The sequence below is a fragment of the Pan paniscus genome, chromosome 4, assembly GCF_029289425.2.
Source record: "Pan paniscus chromosome 4, NHGRI_mPanPan1-v2.0_pri, whole genome shotgun sequence".
Lineage (NCBI taxonomy): Eukaryota > Metazoa > Chordata > Mammalia > Primates > Hominidae > Pan > Pan paniscus.
In genome coordinates, this window is record NC_073253.2 from 10,444,118 (window position 1) to 10,468,700 (window position 24,583).

At 40.5% G+C, this 24,583-nt stretch overlaps 1 protein-coding gene across 5 annotated transcripts in view; it reads right to left on the bottom strand.

Annotated features, from left to right (window-relative positions):
• Window positions 1-7,016: 7,016 nt before the first annotated feature.
• The window catches only part of ATPSCKMT (ATP synthase c subunit lysine N-methyltransferase), a 43,393-nt gene continuing 25,826 nt past the window's right edge, over window positions 7,017-24,583 (bottom strand). For 2 of the 5 annotated variants that reach the window (XR_010112176.1, XR_008625316.2), the window contains exons 6-7: window positions 24,411-24,513; window positions 7,017-9,918 (exon numbers count right to left, since the gene is read on the bottom strand). The gene's annotated coding sequence lies outside the window, so the exon portion shown is untranslated. Of the gene's footprint in view, window positions 23,314-24,410; window positions 24,514-24,583 lie in introns of all 5 variants that reach the window. The other 3 variants (XR_010112175.1, XR_008625317.2, XR_008625318.2) reach the window with 2 other exon arrangements.

Below are 24,583 nucleotides of genomic sequence, written 5' to 3' on the forward strand. Positions count from 1 at the left end.
TGGATTTCTCTATGGAGCACAAGGAGGTTATCTACTCACTTAAAGCTAGTTACCATTGTGTTTATGACTTTAGAAATGCACGACTGATTTATCTCCTGATACTAAACTGCATTATGAACAACTTAATGTTTGACACATTTTCCAGAATGAATTTCCTCTCTTTCTGTTGTCTTGCTTTATTTACTTCAAGAAGAACATCGAGAGCTTACTCAAGAAGGATAATGCTCCATGGTTATGTCTTCTCTGGGAGTTGCAAACAAGACTCAGTCAGCCTGCCAAGCATATGCATATGGGTATTCCAATGTGAAACAGAAGCTTCACTGATCAGTGAACAGAATGAACCACAGCTGCTAGTTTAGATCTGGCTCAAATCAGAAGTTGTGACTTTTGCCATCTCCAAGGGCTGGTTAAAGCTCTGATTCATGCATGAACCACCCAGTCCATATGGGGTAGGCAACACAGCTTGAGCTGGAACATTCTATTCAAATTTTATTGAGTCCAGGAAAATAGTGTTTCTCATACCAATCCATCCTCATTTTTTGATGATTACATGAATAGATGAATAGCATAATTTAAAGCTACATGCTTTTAATCTCTGAAGATACAATCAGATTTGCTTTAGGTAAAATTTGCAGACAGCTGCGAAAAATCACCCTTCCAACCAAATGACCCATCTTTATCTCTTTTAAATGAAGGCATTAGTCTCTGGCAGTCCCCTACCTTGCATTAATATGCCCTCAGGAATAAGTCATCAAGCCTATGCTTCTCAAACTTTCCCACTAAGGCACCCCTGACAGTCAGTAAGGTGTATTAGTAAGAAGAGAGTATGGGTGTATTAGTCCATACCTGAAACTGGGTAATTTATAAAGGAAAGAGGTTTAATTGACTAACAGTTCTGCATGGCTGGGGAGGCCTCAGGAAACTTAGAATCATTGTGGAAGGTGAAGAGGAAGCAAGACACATCTTACATGGTGGCAGGAGGTGGTAGGGGGGAACTACCACACTTTAAAACCATCAGCTTCAGCTCTCATGAGAACTCACTCACTATCACGAGAACAGCAAGGGAGAAATCCACCCCCATAATCCTATCATCTCCCACTAGGCCCCTCCTCTGACATATGGGGATTATAATTCCAGATGAGACTTGGGTGGGGACATAGAGCCCATAGAGCCAGCCCATACCAAAGGTAGCCAAAAGGGAACCCAGGAGGCATTTCTGAAGAGGGCAGAATTCCTCTGAAGAAGTTCCTCTTTTATCTTTTTTTTTTTTTTTTTTTGAGACAGTCTCGCTCTGTCATCCAGACTGGAGTGCAGTGGCATGATCTTGGTTCACTGCAACTTCTGTCTCCTGGGTTCAAGCAATTCTCTACCTCAGCCTCCCGTGTAGCTGGGATTACAGGCACCTGCCGCCATGCCCCACTAATTTTTGTATTTTTAGTAGAGACAGGGTTTCACCATCTTGGCCAGGCTACTCTTGAACTCCTGATCTTGTGATCCACCTGCCTTGGCCTCCCAAAGTGCTGGGATTACAGGCATGAGCCACCGCGTCCGGCCCCCCTTTTATCTTATAAATGTAAATAAATTTTGTGTTCTACTCTGTAAATATTTATGATTATTTTAGTATGATATTAAATACTGACTGAAGTACATATATCACTCAGAGTCAGGTCAAGAAACAGAAACCATGCCCATTATTTTAACAGAAAATTTAATAGAAAAAGTTGATAACCACGTATTGGTGACCTAAAAAAAATGTAGAAAGAGGGTACTGAGGTAGCAATGCAGAAAACAAAACAACTAACACACTAGGGCTGGGGAACAAAGGGAAGATTTAAGGATTATTAAACCCTGGAAGCAGAAAGGAGGGGCCCCTGAGGGCTGGGCCATGTCTCTGAGGAGGGGACATGAATGACTGGTGTGGGTGTTTCTGTGGGGATCAATGAGGCTGGTTCTGAGCATGTGGGAAAAACTGCAATGTGAAAGCAACCGCTGGACTGAAACATCTGTTTTTTCCAGCGAGGTAAACAATTGTCACTGGGCTTTGGGGTCAGTCAGTAACAGGAAACAGACCAGAAGAAAGAGATCCCTTCCTCCTTTTTCCTCCAACTTGCTGGCACTATCTAGCGCCCCCTCTTGGCAGAACCGAAAAGGGAGCAGCTGGTAAAACAGAAGTGTATTTCCAGAGTGTCAGCCACAGTCTCACAAAGCTAAAATACAATAAAGCAAGGTTGAAGCTCAGAGGCAATAACTTAATCATCAGCCCAGTACTCAGTTGTTTTCCAATAATAGTTCTAGCTGAATTGATGCACCATATTTATTCAGCCTATGCCTTCATATGCCTCTGCCAAACATTTTACAGACTTGACAATGCACTGGCTTTGTCTATTACCAGCCTAGCATGAATTAGCTTAGGAGGCATTTAGTAAGGGCCAAGGACACCAGCATTCCCATTCCAGTTCAGCCACTTTTTTATGACCTGGGACACACCACTTTCTCAGTTACCTCTTATTGAACACGAGGGAGTTGCATCAAATTCTCTTCAAGTCTGTTCCAACTTTGTAATTACTGGAGATTATTATGGGAAAGCTCACCTTTTATAAGCATGGCTTTTGTGGAAAGGGAAGTCCAAAACACTGAGATTTCTAAGACTTTGTTGCGCATCCAGACATAGCTAAAGGGTAGGGACTGGGAGGAAAAGAGCCTTAGAAAGGAGATGTGGGAGAAGGAAACAGAAGCGGGATTAGAAAGGTGCTGAAGAGAAACCCATAGGGGTGTTAAGGGGAGAGCAGGTATGTGGAGCAGAGGAGAGCACCTGGCATTTCTGGGATTTGGATTACCCGAATTTTGCTTGATAGTTTATCTTATGATTTCTGGTGGTTGTGAAATGTAAGCTTTGTGTGCTCTGTAATTCTGTGCAGCAACAAGATAGAATGGCACAGGTCTACTCAGGTGACAGCCAACCTTTCTTCTGTAGTAAGGAATTAGAGTCCCAGTGTTGAACACCTAATCCTCTCTTCCCTTCAGGGCTGTAAAAATGGAGAGTGAGAGACCTGCACATCTTGCCATCTGCCACAAGGCATTTCTTAATCCAACTCCCTTCATCTAGATGAAATACTTTGTGCTTGGCAGAATGGTGTTATTTCAATGTAATGTACGTGTAACCTACTCCCTTGCCAAGGAAAGATTGCTTCTAACTAGATCACAGAAAAGACAGGTGTGAACCAAATGATAGACAACGTTTCGCCAGACTTTGTGTGTTTGGTGTTAATGCCTGAATGCTAACGATTCCCCCTAGAACTCTCCCTTGAACTTGGTTACAAAACACTCTGTAATTAAATATCCCCTTTAAGATATCATGGCTAATTTAATGAGGGCCAACGCCACTATAACAGATTGTTAATCTGAGCTGGTAGAGTTTTTTTCTCTTTGTTGCATCTTCAAGAATTTTTATTACTGTAAGATAGTTGGTAATATTCTTTATTAGGCTGATACGTTTTGAATTGCTTTTCATTTTATTATCACATTAGTTCCTTCTTAATGGTTTTACTAGAACTCAGAAGTCTCTGGAGTTTTAATAACCTCTCTTTTTTCTGTACTTATAGTCATGGAATTAATTTTATAAAATCACGATCCTTCACTGAATATGTCATTGGGCCAAAAGAATAAAAGTCAATAAGAAGAATTAGACCTTGAAGAGTGACTGACGATTCATCATGCTACTGATTTTTCACTTTGAGAATTTCATTTGCTTTGCAGCAGCACAATTTCTGTTCTTTCCACCTCTAAGAATAACTTTAGGCTGAGGAATACTTTGGAATTCTTTGAAGTGAGGATTATTAAACTTTTTTATATAAGCTGAATTTTTTAAATATAGGAAAGTACATATTCTTACTCATCTAAGAAAATACAACTCTTTTGTAGCTAGCTTTGTTTAAAGAACAGATAACAATAAGGTGAATTTTAAAAATCATCAAATTATCAATCAACCAATTTTCTTAGGATCTTATTTTCATGTTTATCTTCCTTGATCCATAGTGGTAGCAATTCTCTCAAAAATAAATATCTACTAATTAAAGTCCTGAGATCAAAACTCCTTTATTAAATATAATTTACTTGGTGTGAATTAATATTAAAAGAACAAAATGTCACCTATAACATAGTCTGAAAGAACAAAAATTGTAAATCACTTTTTATCTTAGCCATTGCCAAGCAATGAGACTATCAAGTGGAAATCAGTAGTCAAATTTTCAAAGAGGAATAAATAATTAAGTGCCTGATAACAATATTAAGAATTGGGTGAATTAAAATCATAGTTACAAAAGATTCATTATCAAATGAAGGATTATTTCAGGTGATAAGAAACTTCTTTTACAGGTATATAACTGAATACATACATTGCTGCTACAGTCTCTCTGGCACCAGCAAATTAGAATATTATTACCCTCATGTCACAATTTCTCCTCTAAATCTAACACATAATGGATGTGCAATAAATGTCTACTGAATGAATGGTTTTGTGCAGTTAATGGGTTTAATCAGTTAAAAGAGAACTGAGCTCTTCAAACATAACTCCTTGGTCAGACAAAGCCACAAATTTTGCAACTTGTCAATTATTGATGGATTTGATCTTTTAACAATTCATTTGGGAAGCTGAATTATCTCTAAAGATATTTAAATAAGTAAACTATTAAGGTGATAACCAAATAAGACATAAACTATTAATATGTTGGTTCTTGACACATATAAAACTAAACACAGATTTTAATTTCTTCAAAAGCATCAGGTATCCAAATAGCTTCATGGTAAAAATCTACCAAATGTTTACAGAAGAATTAACATCAATCCTTCACAAACTCTAAAATAAACTTCAAAAAATTGGAAAGGAGGGAACACTTCTGAACTCATAAGCCCAGTATTACTGTGATTCCAAAAACAGGTAAAAAAGTCATAGGAAAAGAAAACTACAGACGAATATCCTTTATGAGTCTACGCATAAAAATCCTCAACAAAATACAAGAAAACTGAGTCCAGCAACATATAAAAAAATTATTTACCATAACCAAATGGGCTTTATCTTAGGAGTACGAGTTGATTCAATATATAAAAAACAACCAATGTATTAAAAATACACTGTACTACTTAATAGAAGAAAAAAACACCATATGATCTTCTAACAGAAACGGAAAAAGTATTTGACAAAATTTAACACCCTTTTACAATAACGATGTCCCATAAATCAGGAATAGAAGATAACTTCCTCATCCACTCACCACTTCTATTCAACATTGTATAGGAAATTCTAGCCAAGGCAATTAGACAAGAAAAAGAAAAAAAGACTCCAGATTAGATGACATAAGCTTATGTATAGGAAATCCTGAGAGATCCACAAATAAACTATTAGATCTAATAGATGTGTTTAGAAAGGTTACAGGACAAGGCATGGTGGCCTATGCCTATAATCCCAGCACTTTGAGAGGTTGAGGTGGGAGGATCACTCAAGCCCAGGAGTTTGAGACCAGCCTGAGCAACATGGTGAGACCCTATCTCTATAAAAAATAAAATAAAATAACTAGTCACGCATGGTGGCACACGCCTATGGTCCCAGCTACTCAAGAGGCTGATGCAGAATTGCTTGAGCCAGGAGGTCAAGGTTCCAATGAGCTATGACTACGCCACTGCACCCAAGCTAGGGTGACAGAGCAAGACCCTGTCTCAAAAAGAAAAAAGAAAGGTTACAGGATGCAAGATCAATCTGCAAATTGCATTTCTATACACCAGCAATGAACGATCTGGAAAAGCAATTTGGAAAATAATTTACAATAGTATATATTTAGGAATAAATTTAACAAAAGAAGTGGAAGATTTGTATGGGAAGACTACAAAACATTGTTGAAAGAAATTAAAGACCTAAGTAAAGGGAACAACACCCAATTTTTGTGAAGCATAAGACTTAATACTATGAAAATCTGGTTATGTTTTAAAAAGTGTATAGAAGGTTATAGCAGTTAAGCAAAGATGAAAATGAAAACTCTAAAAATCATACTTTGATTAAAGTCACATCTATTTTACTTAGGGAAATAATTTTTATCATCACTTTTCTATATCATACAGTGTTAACATAAAAATGTATCACATCAAAGCTACATTTCTGTAGGGCAATGGCTAATAAAATGACCCCAAATATCACTCTATCTTCCTCTTTTGTTAGGATAATTATAATAAAATATTCTGCAATTTTTTTTTCATTAGCAGGTAAATCACAAGTATTCTTTTGTTATTATTATTATCATTATTATTATTATTGAGAGACAAGGTCTCGCTCTGTCACCCAGGCTGGAATACAGTGGTGTGATCACGGGTCACTGCTACCTCAGACTCCTGAGCTCAAGCAATCCTCCCATCTGAGCCTCTCAAGTAGCTGGAACTACAGGCATACACCACCATGCCCAGGTAGACTTTGTTTAGCAATAGGATCCCACTATGCTCTCCAGACTGATCTTGAACTCCTGGCCTCAAGCGATCCTCGTGCCTCACCCTCCCAAGTAGGCATTTATTCATTAATTTTGCCCCACTGACTCCCTTTTCTCAGCAAGTTTTACCATTTTACAAAATATTAATATTTGATCAGTGATGTTTAAATAAAGCACCAGCCATAGTTATGACAGTATTTCAGAGATGGAGTTCTTTTCTTCAGTTTCTGCACCTTGCATCTATTCACTGACTCACTGAAAATTTTACACATTTTACAAATTTTACCATTTACACATACTGTCTGTGTATGTATGTGCTTAATTTTGTAAAAACAATTACAATCAGGTCAAGGAAATAACTGTAATCTAATGTTCATTAAAGTGAAGATCGATCTCAAAATATAATTATAAAAGTACAGCTTAATTCTCTCATAACCTCAGATGTACAAATTGACTACAAATCTAAAGACCAATCTTTTATTCTTCCCCAAATGGCAGTGAAAAAGACTAAAGAGGCTCCTGAAGGTTTAAAACACGGGAGGATAAAGTTTCCATTATGTTTAATATCATTCTAGCAGTGATACTCTGGATCTGTGACAGATTTTAGAGGGCACTGAACGTATTGGATTTGAATTATAATGATCAAATCTATCAATCATTATCATAATAGATTTCTTAATTAAAACACATTATAACTATAATGGTTATAATACCTTTCTTATAAGAAGTCTGCTTTTCAGACTTCCATCACTAATCCATGTAAAAGGAGGGAGGCAACAGATACTATTAATAATATCTCCATTTCGTATTTTAAATAGACAGAAATGAAATGCTTCGCACAATGTCACCTGACATCACAAACATTTTTAACACTAGGCCAAAGGAGAGAGAAAACAAGAATAACAAACTAAGCATTTGGCACCTGTCATTTAGGGACTAAAAATTTCTACTCTAGGTCAAAGATTTTACAGGTTGAATGTGAACATAACAGTATTAAAGTTCATACAAGTATCTCTGAACTGGAATGACATTTAGATGTTACTAATACAAATGGGATAAAAACACTGAAAATGCCCTCTTTGAAACAATAGCAATGAAAAATATAGCAGTTCCTACAAAGTTTAAGAAAGTTGTTCATAAGGGCCAGGCACAGTGGCTCAAGCCTGTAATCCCAGCACTTTGGGAGGCTGAGGGAGTTCGAGACCAGCCTGACCAACATGGAGAAACCCCGTCTCTACTAAAAATACAAAATTAGCCAGGCATGGTGGCGCATGCTTGTAATTCCAGCTACTGGAGAGGCTGAGGCAGGAGAATCGCGTGAACCCAGGAGGCAGAGGTTGTGGTGAGCCGAGATCCTGCCATTGCACTCCAGCTTGGGCAACAAGAGCAAAACTCCGTCTCAAAAAAAAAAAAAAGAAAGAAAAAGAAAGTTGTTCATAAAGACTTGAAGTTGGCAACAGGAGAATTTTTTGAAAATAAAGGAGATAAAGAAAAAAATATTTAGAGCTAGCACATAACTACGTATTTTCTCACCATCCCACTATCTAGCATACAGTCAGAGAGCTTTTTTCTGCAAATGGAAAATTTCACATGAATATAGGCAAATTGGAAACCTAATTCAGTGATGACACTATTTTCACACTTTTTAAATTTCTTATGGTATTGATAAAAGATATATATTTGTTCTGGTAGTTGCCTTTATATATTTATAGTGCCTTTACACACCTTTCTTCTTACCATTTTACTATCTGCTTTTCAGTCTTCACTGGAATCCTTTGACTGCCACATATTAGCTATATAATAAGCAATGGTCTTTTACCATTTTCCCCTTTCTCTCTTTTTTCCTATATCTTGGTGACATTTTTTTCAACTTTGTCAGAACCTATGACTTTTGCATATTTTTTCTACTCACATTTCCACTCTAGTTTTAGTCTTAATTCTACAATAAAGTATATTAAATTGGCATCATTAGTCCTTTTGCTAAAATTTCCCTAGTTGTTTGTAAGTTTGATGAAGCTCCTCTTCTGGTAGACACGTCAGAAAAGGTTCCTGAGTACAGTATTCCCTGAGTTCCTGTACATGTAGAACTATTTTTATACAGCTTTGATTCTTAATGAACAGCTCAACTGAATGTAGAATTCTTGGCTTGCACTTTCTTTCCTTGAGTTTCTTAAAAATGTTGCTTCACTGTTACTTTGCTTTGTACACTGCTATTGAGAAAGCTAATGCCAGCCTAATTTCCTTACCCTTCTAAGTAATATTGTCTTTTTGCATGGAGGCCCTGGGGAATTTTTTCTTTGTCTTTAAAATCTAAAAATTTTACTACACTATTATAGCCTAGAGTTGATTATTCCATTCCATTGTTCCAGGCATATCATGGGCCATTTCAATATTTAGATTAAGGTTTTCTCTTATTTCCAGAAAGTTTTCTTGAAATATAGTTTTAAGTATTGAACTGTTTCATTGTTTTATTTTTCTTCTTCTTCAACTACGCTTTCATTTATTCTTCTTTCTTGAAATATAGTTTTAATATTAGTTCCGGTCCATGGGTGGCAGTAAATCTTCTTCTCTTTCTCCTCCTTTGCTTCCTCCTCCTCCTCCTCCTTCCTCAGTATCATCTTCTTCATCTTCATTGTCTTCTTCTTCTCCTTCCCTCCCTCTTCCTCTTCTTCAGTTTTACAAATGTTAGATCTGCTTTGCCTCTCTTCCAATTCATTCACTTTCTATCTGACCCTTTTTACTCCTGTCTTTATCTCATTATATTCTTGGTTGTTTGCCTACCTTTATTTAATGGTCTTATTAAAATTTCCAGGTACAAATAGCTTCACTAATAAATTTTACCACTGCTTAAAGAAGGAATAATAGCATTTGTGTGTCTAATTCTACATAAACTCTATCAGAAAAGAGTAAATAAGGAAACACTCCTGAACTAAAATGGCCAGCATTGCCCTGATACCAAAACCTAAAAAAGACCTTCGCAAGACAAGAAAACTAAAGATCACTATTCTTTATGAATATAGGATACAAAATTTATCACCAAAATATTAGCAAATGAAATCAAGTAATCATAAGAAAGATTATTCATTATATCCAAGTGCAATTTATCTTCGCAATACATGGCTAGTTCAACATTCAAAAGTCTATTAATGTCATTCATCATGTCAGCAGACTAAAAAAGAAAACATGCGATCATCTTGACAGAAACAGAAAAAGCATTTTGAGGAATGCTTTTAATCAAATGATTGACATCAATTCATTATTTGTAAAACCTCAGCAAACTAGGAATATAATAGAACTTTCTCAAGCTGATAAAGATCATGCTCAAAAAAACTACAGCTAAAGTTAACATAAAGCTTCATGGTGAAAGATTGAATACTTTCTTCCTAATACACGATAAAAGGCATGGATGTCTTCTTTCCCCGCTCTTATACAACATCAAAGTGAAGATCTTCACCACGGCAATAAGGCAAAAAAAAAAAAAAAAAAAGAAGGCATACAGATTAGAGAGGAAGAAATAAAACTGTCCCAATTTGTTAACAAAATTGTGTATATTAAAAATCACAAAGACAGCTTGGCCAACATGGCGAAACCCCATCTCTACCAAAAAATACAAACATTAGCTGGGCATGGTGGCACATGCCTGTAGTCCCAGATACTCGGGAGGCTGAGGTGGGAGAATCACTTGAACCCAGGGACAGAGGTTCCAGTGAACTGAGACCACACCACTGTACTCCAGCCTGGGTGACAGAGTGAGACCTTGTCTCAAAAAAAAAAAAAATCATAAAGAATCTACAAAGGAACTACTAGTAAGCTTAGCAAAGTCATGCTCAATATATAAAAATATATAAATATATAAGTATATAAAAATCAGTTGTAATTCTATGTACAAGGAATAAAACAATTCTAATTACAAACTGAAGTTTTTTAAATACCATTTACAATAGTACCCAAAACATAAAATACTTAGGTATAAATCCAAAAAAATGTGCAAGATTTATATACTGAAAACTATAAAACACTGATGAAAAATTTTAAAGACCTAAATAAATGTGAGATAGACCATGTTCATAGATTAGAAGACTCAATATTGTTCAGATATCAATTCTCCCAGTTTAATAGATTTAATGTAAACCCTTTCAAAGTCCCAAATACTTTCTGGTAGAAGTTGATAAGAAATGCCAATGAAAAGACAAAGCAATTTCAATATCGAAAACAATGTTTAAAAGGAACAAAGTTGGAGACGCACCATCCAATTTCAAAATGTACTATAAAGCTGCAATACTTAAGACTGTATAGTATTAAATAAAGGATAGACACATAAATCAGTGGTACAAAATATACAGTTCCGAAGTAGAATCACATTTACTTTGGCCAATTAATTTTCAACACAGATGCAATGGCAATTCAACGGAGAAAGAATAGTCTTTTGAACAAATAGTACTGTACCAATTGGGTAGCCATATGCAAAGAAATAAACCTTAATCCATATCTTATCCCATAAAAACTAACCCAGAATGAATCATAGGCCTAAACCGTAAAACCTAAAACTATAAAACTTCTAAAATTACACATAGAAGAAAATCTTTGTGACTGTAGCAAAGATTTCTTAGATACGACACCAAAACACAATTCATAAAAGAAAAGACTGATTAAATTTGACTTCATCAAAATTAAAGACTTCTGCTTTGCAAAAGACACTATTAAGTGAATGAAAAGAAAAACTAGGCTGGGCACAGTGGCTCATACCTGTAATCCCAACACTTTGGGAGGCCGAGGCAGGAGGGTTGCTTGAAGCTAGGAGTTCAACACCAGCCTAAGCAACAAAGCATGACCCTGGTCTCTATTTTAAAAAGAGAAAGGAAGAAGGGAAACAAAAAAAAAAAAGAAAGAAAAGCCCACAAACTAGGAGAAAATATTGGCAAAACACATTGAGCCAAGCACGGTGGCTCACATCTGTAATCCCAGCACTTTGGGAGACTGACGCGGGTGGATCACCTAAGGTCAGAAGTTTGAGACCAGCCTGGCCAACATGGTGAAACCCCATCTCTACTTAAAAAAAATTTATATATACAAAAATTATCTGGGCATGGTGGCACACACCTGTAGTCCCAGCTACTCGGGAGGCTGAGGCAGGAGAATTGCTTGAACCTGGGGGGTGGAGGTTGCAGTGAGCCGAGACTGGGCCACTACACTCCAGCCTGGGTGACAGAGTGAGACTCCATCTCAAAAAAAAAAAAAAAAAAAAAAAAGTCTGATAAAGGATTTGTATCCTAAATATATAAGGAATTATCAAAACTCAATAGTAAGTAAACAAACAACCCAATTTTTAAAATAGTCAAAAGATCTGAACAGACACTTCACCAAGGAAGATCCATAGGTAGCAAGCAAGCATATGAAAAGATGCTCCGCAGAGTACGTCATTAGGAAAATGAAAAATGAGACCCTAATAAGAAACCAGTACATCAGGACAGAAGGGAGAAAACTAAGAAAACCAAGTGCTGATGAGGAAGCACAGCAACTGGAGCTGTCGTACACTGCAGGTGAGAATGCCAAATGGAACAGCACACTCAGGCAGCTTGGTGGGCCAGGCCCAGGGGCCCCTGCTCTGTGCAGCCTGGGGTGGAATTGTATGGTTTGGCTGTATCTTCACCCAAAATCTCATCTTGAATTGTAATCCCCATAATCCCCACATGTCAAAGGTGGGACCAGGCGGAGGTAGTTGGATCATGGAGGCAGTTTCCCCTATGCTGTTCTTGTGATCATGAGTGAGTCTCACGAGATCTGATGGTCTTATAAGCGTCTGGTATTTCCCCTGCTTGTACTCTCTCTCTTCTGCCCTGTGAAGAAGGTGCCTGCTTCTATTTTGCTTTCTGCATGATTGTAAGTTTCCTGAGGCCGCCCCAGTAACGCAAAACCGTGAGTCAATTAAACCTCTTTACTTTATAAATTACCCAGTCTTGGGTATTCTTCATAGCAGTGAGAGTGCAGACTAATACAGGTAGCAAGCAAGCATATGAAAAGATGCTCCACATAGTATGTCATTAGGAAAACACAAAATGAAACCCTAATAAGAAACCAGTACATTAGGATAGAAGGAAGAAAACTAAGAAAACCAAGTGCTGATGAGAATGCAGAGCAACTGGACTGTCACACACTGTTGGTGAGAATGCCAAAGGGTACAGCACACTCAGGCAGCTTCTGATAACATTCACATACAACCCCACTTACTTACCCAACGTCAACAAAAACTCACGTTCATAACAGAAAACCTGTATGCAAATGTTTATAGTGACCTTATCCATAATCATCAAAATGGGGAAAATCCAAATGTTTCCCTACTGGTGAATGGATAAACAGACAGGTACATCCATACAATGGACCGCTACTCATTGATGAAAAGTAATTAACATGCAACAACATGGATGAAACTCAAATGCATTATACCAAGGGAAAGAAGCTGGACTCAAAGGGCAATCACATTCTGTGCGATTCCACTTATGCGGCCTTATAGAAAAGGCTAAACTAATTGCACTCCAGCCTGGGCAACAGAGTGAGACTCTGTCTCAAAAAAAAAAAAAAAGAAAGAAAGAAAGAAAAGGCTAAACTATAGGGACAGAAAACAGATCAGTGGTTACCAGGAAGGAGGAGTTAGAGACGAGCTGACTTAGGGGACACAATGGCATTTTGTGGATAATGGAATTTGTCTACCTCTTGATTGTGGTGATAGTTATGTGACTGTATGAATTGTTAAAACTCACAGCACTGTAAACCAAAAAAGGTGAATTTGTCTCTGTGTAAATCATACCTCATTTTTTTTAAGTATATGACTTTCATATTCTTCTGTTAACACCTGGAAACATTAAACTAAAACATTCCTACATAGCACTTACATAACTTATCATTATCAACCTACACTCAGAAGATATTTCTATTTTCTCAGGACAGAATATTGGTTTTTCTGAACAAAGGATTGAAAACTGAAAGCAAATACTATCAAGCCCACTTTGAAACTTTCTCCTGCTGTGGGGAAAATTTGCCTATAAATTGCAAATCACTGTCCTTCATCATTTCCCTTCACACACAAATTGAGCAGTAAAATCCTCTTTCTTGTTTTAATTTCAGCAATAGTTCATTTGCTTCTGGGAAAGAATTCATCATAATCAATCTGATTATTTTCATGTTTGCTAGCAGTTTGCATGATTTGACCAATAGTCATATGGATAATTTGAAATATTTGTTTGTTCATATCAGTCTAACAATAATCCATTATGTTCTGTAGCAAAGTAATTCTTTACGCCTGAAAAAAAAAATCAGAATCATCTGTTTTAATGCAAACTCACCTGACACAGGATAAAATTTGTCTTAAATGGCATTGAGTAAAACCAACCTGAAGAAATAATCACCAAATGACTGAAGACACAAAACACCTACTCATGAGCCAAACCATGAAGCAGAATAAAATGTAAATCTATCACGTACTTATCTCATCTCAGAGAACAGCTGAGCACTCAAGCTTTTCTTCTTTTTTTTTGCCTAAGTGGGTGGAAATGTTTTCCTTTCATTTACTGGAAACAAAAGTGATGCTGCATCAGCAGATAGACTACGAAATAAAACATTGAAAAAAAAAAAGATGATGCCTAGTTAATGGAAACAAGGCACACGACAGGAGACTCTATTAGGGCATGAATTTTGCAATCAAAAACTGTATTGGGAGCCGGGCTCAGTGGCTCTCACCTGTAATCCCAGCACTTGGGGAGGCCGAGGCGGGCAGATCTCCTGGGATCAGGAGTTCAAGACCAACCCAACCAACATGGTGAAACCCCGTCTCTACTAAAAATACAAAAATTTGCCAGGCATGGTGGCATGTGACTGTAGTCCCAGCTACTAGGGAAGCTGAGGTAGGAGGATCGCTTGAATCTAGGAAGTGGAGGTTTCAGTGAGCCGAGATCGCACCACTGCACTCCAGCTTGAGTGACAGAGTGGGACCCTGCCTCAAAAAAAAAAAAAAACAATTGTATTGGGGAAAATGTACATGTGGAAAGAAAAGGCCTATGATCCTATCAAGGACAGAAAGAGCACACAGCACATGCCAGGACCCACGGGGCACAAGATGCAATATAGATAGTACAGCCAAAAATACACCAAGTTGGCGGTGGAGGGAGCATGAGAGAAGTCAGCTCAGCCAACCAGTGAACAGGAAAAAAACCATTAAGTGAAAAGAATTCATAAGTTGTAAATAAAATCAGAAACATGATCAATGTGAAATAAAGAATTCTATTTTTGGAACACACCCTCCCCAAAAGACATGTTTTGACACATCATAAATGAAAAATGTTAGTAGAGTGAAATGTTCTCTCAATTAGTCATTATGCTAAGAGAAAATTTGTTATTAAAAATTCCAATTTGGACTAATTGGACTTTAGGAAGGTCCTTATAGTCAAAAGAGAGAAACAGAAGCTAGAAGAGAGCATCATTGAGTAGATTATTAGCTAAATAAACAATCAGCCAGGTGCGGTGGTCCCAGCACTTTGGGTGCCCAAGGCAGGTGGATCGCTTGAGCCCAGGAGTTTGAGACCACCCATGGGCAATATGGAAAAACCCTGTCTCTACAAAAAAAAAAAAAATGCAAAACTTAGCCGGGTGTGGTGGCGTATGCCTATAGTCCCACCTACTCAGGAGGCTGAGGTGAGAGGATCAATTGAGCCCAGGAGGTAGAGGCTGCAGTGAGCCATGATCACACCACTGCACTCCAGCTTGGGCAACAGAGGGAGAGTTGTCTCAAAAAAATAAATAAGTATATAAATAAACAATCTCCTAAGAGTGCTTAACAACAGCACAAATCTGATACAATTTGTCGGCTAGGGAGGTCTCAGGTGTCTGATCACAGCCCTGTCTCAAAGTTTGTGTCTGTTCCTCTCAAACAACATAGACAAGAACACTGATCACATGGTTATTAAAGTCGCATGTGGCATAAAGTACACAGAGATAACCAAATGACTGATTAAATTTACACCCCAAAAGCCCTAAATAACCCATAGCGATGGGGCAAATCTAACATGATGAAATTTAAAAAGGAATATATTTCAGGTTCCTCACTTGCTTCAAAAACATAAAACCCACTTGGGTCAAAAATAACTCCACTTAACGTGGTTTATATAAGATATATTATGTGGCATATGTGGCTTATCAGAAGCATAAGCAGAAATTCCACAGAAGTTGAGAGTGTGATGTCCCAGCCTCATTCAAGAGCAAGGAAAGGGGTGGTCTGTTCTCCTCTGCACTAGGTGGGCCACACCAGCGGCTGTGTCTGGCTCTAGGAGCCACATTCCAGAAAGACGATTTACAACCTAGCTTCTGTTAAGGACCGTTACCAGCCTAGGGGACCATTGGGTTATGTAAAGAACTGTAAGAACAGAAGATTGGGGACACGAGAGACCTTCCGGCATTCCAAGTTCTAGCCCATAGTAAAGTGTTAGATTTGCTCAGCGTGGTCCCCAGAGGGTGAAATTAGAGCCAGTGGGTGGCAAATGCTAGACAGCCAGGTTTTAGCCAGGTATAGGAAGACATTTCCAAGCTAGGTGTGGTCCCTGTAATCCCAGCACTTTGGGAGGCCGAGGTGGAAGGATCACGTGAGCCCAGGAGTTCAAGGCCAGCTTAGGCAACATAGTGAAACCCCATCTCTATAAAAACTTTTTTTTTTTAATTAACCAGATATGGTGGTGTGTTCCTGTAGTCCCCGCTACTCAGGAGGCTGAGGCAGGAGGATCTCTTGAGCCCAGGAGGTCAAGGCTGCAGTGATTGCACCAATGCTCTCCAGCCTGGGCAACAGAGCAAGACCCTTTCTCCAAAAAAATAAAAGAAAAGAGGACGACATTTCTGACAGGGGTGCCTCAAGGTAAAACAGGCTGCCGTAAGAATTGGGAGCAAATTGCCAGTTTCTGGACACATTTCTGCAGAGGCTCCAAAACCACAAAAGAAATATTTTAGATGAGGGCTGAAGGTCATTTGGGGTTAGGAACCTAAAGGTTCCTCTAGGTGCCGTTTGTGTGTGTCATTTGCTCTTCACCCAATATGTCCACTTTCAGACAATACAAAAAGCAAAAGAGAACGTGTCTTGGCTTTTATCCTGCTGTCAAAATCTGGTGCGGGGCATAACCAGTTCTAAAAGGTAGCATTAAACTTTCAGAGAAGGCAAGAAAGGACAATGGGGGCCAGGGGACAGGGAGGGCCACTGGAGACCAGACATCACCCACCATGGCCAGGGGATGGGAAGGACCCACCGAGAAGGGGGGTTCTGCCCAAGGCTGCTCCCTCGCTCCTCCACGCTGAGTCTGAGGCCTTTCCCTGCCCACCCGCTGTCTGCCTCTTGCTAACTTTTTTGGTTCTTTAAGCTGCTGGCCTAACTCTCACAAATAGTGTGTTTCTGTCTTTTTATTTTATTATAAAAACATAACAGAAAAAAAAGGGAAAAGACTAGTTTAAAAAAAATCAAATCATGAACTATTTGCCCAGTGCAAGTCATCTGAAATGCCCTTCTCCACCTTCGGGAAAGCTTCGCTCTGAATGCTAGTGGATTTGCCCTGAACTACCCCAGCTCTGATTTCCGGAGCATTATTTACTACTGTACATGGTCGCGACAGTTCAGTCTATTTCAGTCCCACAGCAACACTGAGTATTTCTCTCTTCCATACTTGCTTTAAAAAGTTGCAACTCACATGTGAATCAAAGCTAATCTTCTATGTAAATGTGCAAGCCTTCAAAACTTTTTATTGAAAAGTCATAAACACAGTAAAAAATGCAGAAAATATTTTAAAATATATAATGAAGAAGAAGCCTTCCTCTGAGGTCCCAATCCCCATCCACCTTCCCCAAAGGCACAAGTGATGACTAATTTCTTGTATTAATCTATGCATAAATTATTTCTTTATTTATTTTTGTTTGTTTTTTTTTTGAGATGGAGTTTTGCTCCTTCACTCAGGCTGGAGTGCAGTGGCATGATCTTGGCTCACTGCAACCTCTGCCCCCCGGGTTCAAGCAATTCTCCTCCCTCAGCCTCCTGAGTATCTGGGATTACAGGCGCTTGCCACCACACCTGGCTAATTTTTGTATTTTTAGTAGAGATGGGGTTTCACCATGTTGGCCAGGCTGGTCTTGAACTCCTGACCTCAGGTGATCCGCCCGCCTCAGCCTCCCAAAGTGCTAGGATTACAGGCGTGAGCCACCGCGCCCAGCCTGCACAGATTATTTCTAACATGATATGCAAGTGCATGTGTATGCTCATACACACACATATATGTGTGCATGCAGCAACACGTGAACACTCTTTTTCACATAAATAGAAGCAACTCTCACAATGTTCTGCCCTTGTTTTTGCACTCAACAAGGTGTGCTACACTTGTCACTATAACACCAATTAACTCATACACCACTGGCATGCAGAGGAATGATGTCAGAGTAACCTGCAAGTTGCGTTGGTTCACATGCAATTTTTTCTAGGCAAGGGGAGCTTAGCTTTGAATTACGAGTGTAGAATAAGAACCTTCAGCAAGAAAGGAAATGGCTCTCCACATGAAGATCTTTCAGTAGTGTCTTAAGAAAATGTAAAAGGAGTGCCTGCACGGCCCCAGAGAGGGGCACCCCACCTTGCCAGTTCCTACCTTGTCGGTCCTGGGCTTGCAACAAGGTGTAAATCCTTCAGTGCTCATGTGCCTGTCATCCCCAAAGCAGCATCCCCACGCCATTATTACTATTAATAGTATCATCATCCCCTCAAGCAGTTTCAGCTCCACTGAGCTACCTGCCCGGACTGCCCAAGTTACCTCCCTGTGTACCAGGATTGCTTCTGTCAGTGTTCAGGTTTGGAAGTTGCACATGTCTCAAGAGGGGTCCCAATAACGCTGCCTTTTCTGTAGAGCTGGTTATGTTTAATGTGTGCCGGGCAGAGTGCATGTGATAGCAGAGAAGGCTGTATCTTGGGAATCCCATGTGAACTGGTGCAGGTCACTGGACAGTCTTCCTCACAGCTGCTCCATACACTAGCTGTGTACTTCACTAGTCTCCAACCAATGCCTGTCTAGGCTGCATGCAGTGACTTACTAATTAAATGATGCTGTAATTAACCTGGAAAGACATGGTTATGAACTGAATTGTGTTCCCCTCCAGAATTCATATGCTGAAGTCTTAACTCCCAGGACCTCAGATCGTGGCTGTATTTGGAGACAAAGTCTTTAAAGAGGTAACTACAGGGCCGGGCACAGTGGCTCACACCTGTAATCCCAGCACTTTGGGAGGCCAAAGCAGGTGGATCATCTGAGGTCAGGAGTTCGAGACCAGCCTGGCCAACATGGTGAAACCCTGTCTCTACTAAAAATACAAAAAACTTAGCCAGGCACAGTGGCAGGTACCTGTAATCCCAGCTACTCGGGAGGCTGAGGCACGAGAATTGCTTGAACCTGGGAGGTGGAGGTTACAGTGAGCCGACATTGTGCCACTGCACTCCAGCCTGGGTGACAGACTGAGACTCTGTCCCACAAAAAATAAAAATAAAATAATAAAGATATAATATATTAAATATAATAAATATAATAAAATAAAAATAGCAATATGTAATCTAACACTTAAATCAAAGATCAGTGGGCATGTGAAAAAAAAAAAAGCCATGTGATAAAATCACAAAGAGTAAGTGCCTGGGATGAGGCATAGGAAAGCAGAAAGGGAAAATCCCCTGCAAGGTGGCAGCTTTACCTGCCTCACAATCCTGCTAACTGCTAGCTGTGCTTTACCTGGATTTAGCCTAATGCATCACGTCACCCTGTCACTCCTTTAACTCTCACAGTCCACACGAGAAACACTACAAAGCCACTTTACAGCAAACCCTATCTTACTGTGCACTTTCATGTACCACCCAGTGTGGGATGCACATGCATTTTGTGAAATTATTCTGACATTTGGATTCTTTTAAAAAATAATTGTGTGGCCCACTTTTTCATCCCACAATATTACAGAGAAGAAAGCTAACTTGATTCCTTCTTTCCGGCTTTGAATTAAACCTAGTGATCAATGAATTATTGTTTTATCAATCTTTCCTGGATAATGTTCACACCATAATATTAAATTAGAAAAAGACACCTAATTTCCCTCACCTATAAAAGTTATATGATCTTTCTGCTCATGTTCAATTTGCATCAGTCCATTGAGCCACAAGTGTTCCAACTCCAATATAATCGTGATGTGTCATTATTACAGAAGCAGCTCATTCTGAAGGAATAAGGTGTTCTGCCTAAGAGGAGTCCCAGATAACTCAAGTTTGCTATTGGAGCACAGGAACTTGATTGTGTTATTTAAATGCAGCTATCCTTACATTTATATCAATGTACATTTTTCTATTTAAACATATAGCCCGCATTGTCTTTGGGAGATCATAAGTTCCTTGTGTTTAATAATTGCCATGGCAAGTGGTATTTCCATTCATCATAAAATCACTTATTTCATAGTGGAGTTCTTCCAGGAACATGACACTCAATGTAATCACATGAGGAGACAAGCCGAGACGTTCTGAGGTTCAGTGGCAGCTGTGCTCCTGCTGAACTCAGGGCCAAGGCCCCACTGGCCAGTGGATGGAGTGAGCCCCTGGCTTGGTCTTACGCCTCAGGACGGTGGCCTGCTCCCTGGACTCAGAGAAAAGCCTGACTGTTATTCTCCCATCTCTCTCACAGCCATTGCCATTCCTATGGCCTCAATCTCATGACCTTAATTCTATGTGCCCAATCTTTCTGTTCCCTAAATTCTCAACATGGAAGCTGACATCTCATCTCTTCCTGCCAGCCACTTTGCTGGCCAGCCTACAGCCTGGCCTGCTTTGGCTCAGAGGCCCAACACTGATCCCATCAGTTGGGGAAGGGCTGGAAAGGGGCAAGGTTTGGTCCTCATAAGGCTGCTCCCTTGGCAATGAAGCAGTGTCACTTAAAAGAGGATAAGACACCACTAGTGACATATTCCCACCAGGGGCTTCAAGAACAGTCCCCCAGTTCTAATTGGCATGGAGTAAGCATCACTGTGTTAGCTCCAGCTAAACCCTCTGGGATCTGACAGACGCCAACTTTCTCTTCTGAGCATCCACACTTCCTGGCTGGATTCTGATACAGTTTACCTTCATCCATCACCTTTGCCAATATTTTGGCTACCTTGTTAGGCAATATCAGAGTGAAAAATTGCCACAGCCCCCTAATGTCTGGGGGGATGCTAGGTTTAGATGGAGTTACGTGACACACTTTTATTGCCAAAGGCTGCTTTAGTGCCTCACAGATCTTCCGCGGAGGTCTGCCGAAAGGATTCAGGTGGCCCTGCTCAGACTGGAAAACTCCTCATCGTTCAGGGTAATTTTAGGACTCCATGCCTGCCTGTGGATGGATCCCTTCTACAACATCCCCACCAAGTGGCTGTCTAGCCTCCGCTCTCCATCTCCAGGAAGAAGGAACTACACCCACAGGCAACGCATTCTAACTTTTAATGACTTTGTTAAGACGGTACTTTGTACTGAGCTTAAATTTCATATCCCTCCAACATCCACCCAATGACCCTACTTTGCCCCCCAAAGCCAATCAGAACAGGTTTACTTCCAGGGGAGCAACTGAGTGTAATAAAGACCTGGTGCTCCTGTGTCTGGCTGTGATTCTGAGCAAGTTAACTACCCTTGATTTAAAAAAAAAAAAAAGGAAGACAGGGCTATGTCCCTGCGGAGGAGAAGGGTATACAGTGCATGGAAACCCCTGGCACACAGTCGTGTCCACTACCTTCCTTTCATCTGCATGGCCGCCCTGCAGATATGTGAAAATATCTGCCTCCAAACATCCTCTCGTCCAGAGTAAACATTCACAGCCTCTTTAATTGTGCCGCCTAGGATATGTTTTCAAGGCATTGACCATCCGGAATGTATTTCTGTTGATCAGTGTGGCTTCTGTTCCTTTTTTCTATTTCTAGTTTTTTATGTCATCCATTCTAAACCATTATTAGTTTATGGACAGGCCATACCAAAGGCATCCCCCATTGTGAACCAGGAAGGGGAGGCTCAGAGGAGACCCCACCCAAGAAGACCCCCCCATGGAGGGATGGTGCCAACTCTACCCCCAGTTGCCACCCACAGGGACAGTGGAACTTCTGGAGCCTGTTTAGCCAACCAGCCGGACTGTCATGCTAGAGGTATGGTTGGCCTCTTCCCGGCCATCCCACTGGAGAATCCTTTGGAAGTATGGCTCCCTCCACTTCCCATCCTAATGAGGGCTAAGGAGATGTTGACTAGAGCTGGGAGAAGAGTGGATAGTGCCAGTGCTCAGGACTGGGGGTGGCTCTTCTAAGTTACCAGCTCCTATACTTGGTAACCCTATCTGCCAAGAATGGCAGTCTGAAAGTGACCTTGGTTTCCCTAATTCCTTTCTAATCCTGAGAAACAGTCTCCTCGCCTATAAAGCTCCCTGTGGTATGAGGACATGGCTGAGGCTATGCTGTGGCTTGCCCATACCCCTAAGAACAGGAAGACCTCCTGGGGTGACTGGTGTTCCTCAGGAGCCATCTGATCACCTGGGAAGTCTGGTCCAAATGCACAGCCCTCTTGACTTGGTAGAGTTCCCCCAGACACCACTCCTAGGAACTACTCTGTGAGTGGGGCTCCCTCCCCCGGGAAGTCTCCATCCCTCACATGCTCCAGATGCACCTTCCAGTCCTCTAGTCCTCTCTGGGTGGAGACAGTGGCCTCTCCATGCCTGCACTGCACACTGTCGGCACCCCTTGCCCCAGGTCAGCCTTACAACCCTCCTTCCTCCTTCAGGATGATGTAGGGTGCAAATAACACAACATTCATGTCAAAGCAGCACAAAACATGGGCTTATTACTTCACATAACAAGACGTCTTGCAGTACGAGGCTCAGGGTCAATGCAGCAGCTCAGCAGCATACCCAAGACCCAGGGTCGTTCCGTCTGTCTGCTCCAACAGCCTCGGTATCTTGGCTTCCATCTTCACTTTTCCCCCCATGGTTACAGAGTGGCTGCCAAAGCTCCAGGCATTACCATCCTACATAGCATGTCCAAAAACAGGAAGGATGCTTGCTCCTCATGTAACACCTTCTATTAGCAACAAAAGCCTTTCCCAAAGCTCCGAGCAGACTTCCCCTCAAATCTCATTGGCAGGAACCAGGTCACATGCCCAAAGCCCACCCTAACAGCCATGGCAAAGGGGAATGGAATTGGGTAATTGATAGGGCCTCTCTTCACTGAGCACACTGATCCTGACACCTGAGAAACGGAGGGCTCTGCTGGCAAGACAAAGAGGCGGGGGTAGGAGGCAGGCAGTGTCTGCACACTGCCTTCCCAGCCCCCTAGTGTCCCTGCTCCAGGACAGGCGAGCTGGGTCAGAGGCCTACAGATGTTACTGCACAGCCAGGTGAGAACAGCTCCATGGTCCAGATGACTTCAGGCATCTTAATGAAAGGCTGGTCACACTAAGGCACGTAGGGCCCCAAGGGTACTTCTTGTTCTTCTGTTTGTTGACTTAAGTAGACTCCTGAAGTATGCACTGCAATGACTACAGTTTTTCCCAGAATGTGCTCAGCCAGTGATAAGCTAAGAAATAAATGCAACAGCACAAGCTCAGAAGACTCCTGGACTTCAGAACACTTATTTCTTCACAGCCAGGTCTTTAACACCTTTGGCCACCAGAGAAAGTACTTTGGGAGGGGAATGGAATCCAGCTGCATGGCTTAAATGTCAAAAATCTTGCATTTCTTCTATTCTGTTGAGCTGTAATGTATGTTGTGCATACCATCTCCCAGCAATGACGAACACAGTGTATCTGGAAGAAAGTCTCATTTCTTAACTCTTTTGAACTTGCTCTCTCCTGCACTTAATGGAGCTAAGCATCTGAGGGAGTCTGAACACCAGAACTAACCGAGGGTCTGAGGAGCCACCTGAGACACCTGGGGAACACAGGGTTGCATTCCTGGGGGTCATGCTTTTGGAGGAAGATGCATTCAGATGGGAGATTGCTTAAGTCATCAGCCCAAGTGTTCATGGAAACCCCCATGTCTGTTTATCACAGGTCCTGTTAGGCTACATCACCCCTAAACTATACTTCTTTTGTTTTCAATCTTATCGAGTTAGCATTGGCCCCTGATTTCAATCTGTACCTGCATTTATAAATCCTATTTTTGACAGCCAACACAGTAGCTCTCATTCCCTGATTCATGTCATGTACAAATTTGATCGATGTCCTTAACCTAATAACTGATAAAAATTTAAATCAGAGAAGCCACACTAACCTCTGCAGGAAAATCCTTACTGTACAGTTTACTTAACAAGCCACAATTTCAAAAAGCAATTAAAGATCCTGCAGACTCCAAATCACAACACTTCTATGAAACAGCCCGTTTGAGGTTGAGAGACAAGCATCATCTAATTCTTGTGAAACTAAATGCTAAGTTATTAATAACTTAATTAAAAACAAAAATGCTAAGTTATTAATAACTCTGCACATAGCTTGATGCCTGTATTAGTCTGTTGCCACGCTGCTGATAAAGATATACCTGAGACTGGCCAATTTACAAAATAAAGGGGTTTAATTGGACTTACAGTTCCACATGGCTGGGGAAGCCTCACAATCATAGCGGAAGGCAAGGAGGGGCAAGTCACATCTTACGTGCATGGCGGCAGGCAGAAAGAGCTTGTGCAGGAAACTCCCCCATAAAATAACCATCAGATCTCGTGAGACTTACTATCATAAGAACAGCATGGGAAAGACCTGCCCCCATAATTCAATTACCTCCCACTGGGTCCCTCCCACAACACATGGGAATTCAAGATGAGATTTGGGTGGGGACACAGCCAAACCATACCATTCCATCCCTGGCCCCTCCCAAATCTCATGTCCTCACATTTCAAAACCAATCATACCTTCCCAATAGTCCTCCACAGTCTTATCTCATTTCAGCATTAACTCAAAAGTCCACAGTCCAAAGTCTCATCCAAGACAAGGCAATCCCTTCCACCTATGAGCCTGTAAAATCAAAAGCAAGTTAGTTACTTTCTAGATAAAATGGGGGTACAGGCACTAGATAAATACAGCC